A 5,343-nucleotide genomic window follows, 5' to 3' on the forward strand; every position below is an offset into this window, starting at 1 on the left:
CAGCGCCCCCGCCCCCGCCCCCATCGCTGCTCTGTGACGCAGCCGAGCTGCTTCGCGCGCTCCCCCGCCCGCCGTGCACGAGCGGCACCCAAGCAAGGGGGTTGCAGGGCAGTGTGAGCCCGGGGGGAGCGTCGCAGCCCGCGGCTTCTCGTGCCTCAGAGGAGCGGCTCCTTTCTGCCTCCAGCTGTGCAAACAGCTCCGGGCAAGGCCCCCTCCCCCCGCGGCCCTGCTGAAGGCGGCGCCTGGGCGGGCGAATGCAAAGTTCAGCCCCGCCACGCAGGGCTGCCCCCCCAGCCGCGGGAGGCGACCTGTTACCTACCTACCATCTGCCGCCTCCTCTGTTCCAGCGCCAGCCTCCCCTCCTCCTCCTCCGGCAGGTGTTTGGATCCCGCCAGAAAGCCAGGGCTGCTTGTTCACTGAGCACTGCCCCTGGGCTGGGTTGACTTGGGGTTGGGTTTTTTTGGGGGGGGGTGGGGGGTTCTTCTATAGGGGTTGCATCAGTTTCCAGCCTCTCTCTGTGGCCCCGTCCCAGCCCTCAAGGGCGAGCTCCGGAAAGAGGAGGCTGGAAGACACAACTTCAGCTGTTGCTGCTCTGGGGACCCCTGCATCACTGCCTGGCTTTGAGGCTGGAAGGGGGTGGGTGTTATTTTTCCAGCCGTTTTTTTTCTTTTGTGAGACAAGACATCTTAAAAGCACAGGGCTGTTCAGTCCTAGCCTGCTCCCAGCCTTAGAAATTACAGCACAGGCAAGAAAGGAATACATAAGTGGCGTTGGATTTATTCTTGATATATCATAGAATTATATATGGATGTGCGTGCAGTGTATCTAGTCCTCTGCGTGCTACAGACACACAAGGCACACTAAAACTACAGTGATGTGCCTGCATGGTTAGGAGAGAATGCACGTGGTAAGCATCAAGTGAATGGTACGCGATCTATAGACAGTGCCTGATGGATAGAAACTGGATATACATAATGTTTTATGGAAGGGAGGACATTGACTGCTGTGGCTCCCCTGCTTTATGTGTGACAGGTTGGGGCAGGGGTTGTCAACTGGGGGCACGTACCCCTGGGGGTACTTTGAAAGGTGCTAGGAGGTACGTGCGGGTTGGTGGGGATGGAGTGCTGCCACCCACCACCCCCCAGGAGCGGGAAGGGGTGGGGTGAGGGCAGCGGCTCTCCACTGCAGGCTGCACAGGTGCCACCAAGCCAGTCAGACACGGAGGGGGAAGCTTGCACGTGGCTGCCACCACTTCCATCCACCACCCTCCTTTAAGGGTACACTCCTTTAACAAGTTTCAAAACTCCTGGGTTAGGGTATCAGGCCTATGTTGGGGCAGGGTTGACAGTGGTCTCAATCTAGAGTTTTGATTACGGTTGGGATGGGATGGGATGGGATGGGATGGTTTGGAGATGGGATGTTTCTGCCTCAAGCAGGGGGTTGGACTAGACCTCTGGAGGTCCCCGCCAGCCCTACTTTTCTCTATGACTTTTCTGTAATGCTTTATAAAAGGAATATAGTGGTCTCTGTGTAAGCAGGGGATGGGGTGACATTAATTTAATTCATTCCACCAACTTTGGAATGAATCCACAGTTTTCTGGTTCAAGGCCTCACAGACTCCAGTATTTTCCTCCTGTTTGATGTCACTGATTATATAGTCACTTTTAAGGCCTTGATGATTTCTTCATCATTGTCTCTTACCTTCACTGCCCAGCCATTATGCTTTCAATGCAGAGGGCAACATGTATAAGCATGTCTTAACACCAGGAAAGGCTTGTCTCCAAAAAGCCCGTCTGATCTAATTCCAGGTCATTTCTCAGGCTACTCAGATGAGGAAGGGGGGATCAGTAGCAGTAGCAGCAACCAAGTAACACCAAACACTATTACTCTTCAGTTTCAGAAAAAGAAAAGATCCACTGCATTACTAAATCAGTGTATTTTTAAGACACTTTTAACTGATAGAAACCATTTTTGGATGGACCTACTGTATTCTTATATAAAGCTTCAGTCAGGTCATGTAGTTCTGAACACACCAGGTGTGTCCGGAAGCTATAGGTCTTAATAACTGATTTCTCAATCCTCTTATGTTTAATATGCAGCTCTACCTATTATAATTATTAGTAATAAAACTTTAATTTTCCCTGTCAGTTCAATGAGATTTGGGGTCTGAAAATGTTTTAAAAGTGTCCAGGTGAGCCTATATGTTTTCCCCCGAGAGCATTTTTTATAAGAATGCGCTGGAATTCAGTCAGAACCTTACAGCTGTACACGGTGAATAAAATCACGGAAAAAATAAAACCTTGGTTTTGTTAGCTCCACGTTTTCCCACATCATCTTACTTGTACAGGAAAGGCTCAGCGCTGCCACCTAGTGTCCTTCAATCTTCCCCCTCCCCCCTCCCCAGTCTTGAAAAAGCTGCAGGAAATCAAAGTTTCAAGTCCTGCTAAGTTGTAAAACGTGCAGAGATTTTTGACAGTGCTATCATAACTGCCTTTTAGCTGAAGGCTGACTTTTAGTATTTTACCTATACTATGCATTTTTTGTCCAGTTTATGTTTTCAGCTCACTTTCAAGAACTGAGAGTGGAAACAATGATTAACTTTAAGGACACAGCCAAAATGTTATAATAAAATAACTGCATAATGTTTCCTCCATGTTTTACTGTGGTGTGGTCACTCCATGTAAATGTGCAAAATTTCACCTTATCAGGTTTATATGTTTCCATTTGGCAAAAATTGACCTTCCCTCCATCCCTGCACACACAAACACACTTTCTGATCTAAAATGCATTAGGAGTGGCTGTTTACATTAACGTAAACACTGACATATTAAGATATTTTTATTGATAGTTGTTAAAACCCAGTATCTTATAACAGCATTATGTGAAAAAGTTCTATTGATCTACATTTTTTAGGCTTTTCATATCAGTCTCTACAATTCACTTGAGGCCTGGTAAGCTGATTTCTTTTTTATCCTATTTAGAAACATGAAGATATTTTAGGCAGCTTGCAATTTAAACAAATTTACATTTAGATGTAACATGTTTGATTACTATCCATTGAAATCCCTGTAGATAGTTAAGGTAACTAGTGAAGCAGTGGGGTTTGTTATTGGCTCTTTTCAGTTACAGCTTTTCAGAATTTTACACATGGATAGACTAGTGTGAATAAAGTCAGTAGCACCTTTGACATCAAGACACTTTTGTCCTCCTACCGATTGTAATCAGAGTTGGTCCTTTATAAAGTAATGTATTTGATGTAATGTATTTTCTCTCAGATATGAGAGAAAAGGGCCAAATTCTTCAATCCTTGCATGAATATAAATATTATTATATTAGAGATGCCATTGTAACTGAGAAGAAGATGCTGTTGAAAAGCCCGTGGATAAATTACTATTTTTATAGGCCAGTGTATTGTATCTTTTTATAAACATTTCTCAGTAACATAACTGTAGGTTTAAAACACACAACATGCAAACACCTACTTTTTTAGAACGTGCAGCCTTTATCTCAGAATATCATATTGTTAGCCTGGGTCAACTTTGGGGCCTAAAAACCAGACAGCTTCTCAAATCAAATATGGTACTTGAAAGGGCCATGTCATATGCTTTCCTTCCTCCCCAAATATATATTTATTTGACGCTATTTTCTTAGAACTATGAAATATCCCCACAATTTTTTTCCTGCTTAATACATCTTTTATTTCATTCAGTGGAAGTATAACTGCAGACTGATTTAACACTTTTAGTGTTAAACTAGTGCTAATGTTTTAACTAATATGGCTAATGCTATACGCAAACTTTGGGGTAAAGTAATTTTGTTGTTGTTCTTACAGGGTCTGCCTATCCCTTTAGCACTCATGTTTATTTACCTGGTCGTGGAGAGCCTGAAACAAGAGCTGGACAGCACACATAACTGTTATATCCTTGTCTTAAAAAGAGTTTGTTTGGTGGAGATAAAGCATTGACTTTAGAAAGTCCTTGAAATTTGACCTCCATCAAATTACAACAGTGGACATGTAAAACAATAGGGGCCTAAACTAGTTGATATTTGGGGTATCGACTCTACTACTTTGAATTAATGTAGAGAAAAAGGCAATAGTGGGTTTAAAACTGAGAAAAACAGTGATGGCTTAAAAATACTAGTTTAAAACCCTTGAAATCAGACTTCCATTAAAGCACAACAAAGAGCACATAGAGCTGTAAAGCAGCCTATAGTGTTTTTAAGTGGATTTAACAATAAAGTACAATATACTTGAAAAATACAGATACCTAACTGCAAAACAAGTAGAAATCTGCCCTTAATATATAATACTGTCAGTCATGTGCTAACCCTTTCCGATGTATAACTGGTTATGGAGCAGCTCAGAACTACTCAAGAGAGCTGCCTTTCCCCCCTCCCTCCATCAGATAAAAACCAGCTCTGTCACAAATACTCACCGTGCACCGTTCAGGGCTGTGAGAAGGGGGGGAACTCCATCACCTTCCACTAGTTCAGCAGAAACCAAGTGGGCTGGGCAACAGGATGCTGTAGTGGCTATAATACAATGATAAAGCAAAGAGGAGGGTGTGAAAGAGTAACTTTTGCTGGGGCAAACACCTCTCCCTCCCACCTACCCTCTGCCAGGACAAAGTGAGATAGGAGACAAGCAGTACCACTAAAAAGCATTCATTATTGTCATATGATTTTAGAAGGGTGTTTGTGCCCAAAAGCTTGCAGAGAACAATTTTGCCAACTATGTAGTTGGTTTAATACAAGATATCACATTTACCCAAAGAATCTTGTCTGCCTTTAGCATATTAGTTTGCTCGACATGAACGAATGTCCCAACCCAGTTGCTGATCTTCAATTTAAGTCCTGGTGAAAAAAATGAATCTCATGTCCCTCCTGGATACAGTGTTTGAACATGCAGCCTCTTTAGGAGACAGGGGAGTTTTTAGATCAGCGGTTCCCAATGTGGTGACTGTGGGCACTGTAGCACCCGCTGAGGTTTATTCAGGTGCCAGGGTGCATTTGCACGATGAGTAAAAATCATTATTCCAACAAAAAATGCTATCATATTGGCACCTGCAGCTGCTTCTTTTGAATTCAAGTGTGCCCTTGGGCACATAAACGTTGGGAACCCCTGCTTTAGATATTAGTGGATATTAGTGGATTTGGCTATCAGCCAGTTATGGGATGTACCAACATCTGTGATACAGGAGTTTAATGCCACTGCCTCCTGATGACAGGTGTCAATCCACTTTCTCAGTAGCTCATCTGTCATCCATTAATCTTCGCTGTCTCTCTTCTTCCCTATTTCTGCTTTACAGTGAATCCTCTCTGCAATGAATCCTGCCACCACAT

At 43.8% G+C, this 5,343-nt stretch overlaps 1 long non-coding RNA gene across 1 annotated transcript; it reads right to left on the bottom strand.

Annotated features, from left to right (window-relative positions):
* Positions 1-2,824: 2,824 nt before the first annotated feature.
* On the bottom strand, positions 2,825-4,588 carry LOC109302008. The gene is made up of 2 exons (XR_002098685.1): positions 4,437-4,588; positions 2,825-3,546 (listed from the first exon to the last, which is right to left on the bottom strand). It is a non-coding gene; the product is annotated as an uncharacterized LOC109302008 (long non-coding RNA).
* Positions 4,589-5,343: the final 755 nt, after the last annotated feature.

Source organism: Gavialis gangeticus, unplaced genomic scaffold, assembly GCF_001723915.1.
Source record: "Gavialis gangeticus isolate Ggan-Ray unplaced genomic scaffold, GavGan_comp1, whole genome shotgun sequence".
NCBI lineage: Eukaryota > Metazoa > Chordata > Crocodylia > Gavialidae > Gavialis > Gavialis gangeticus.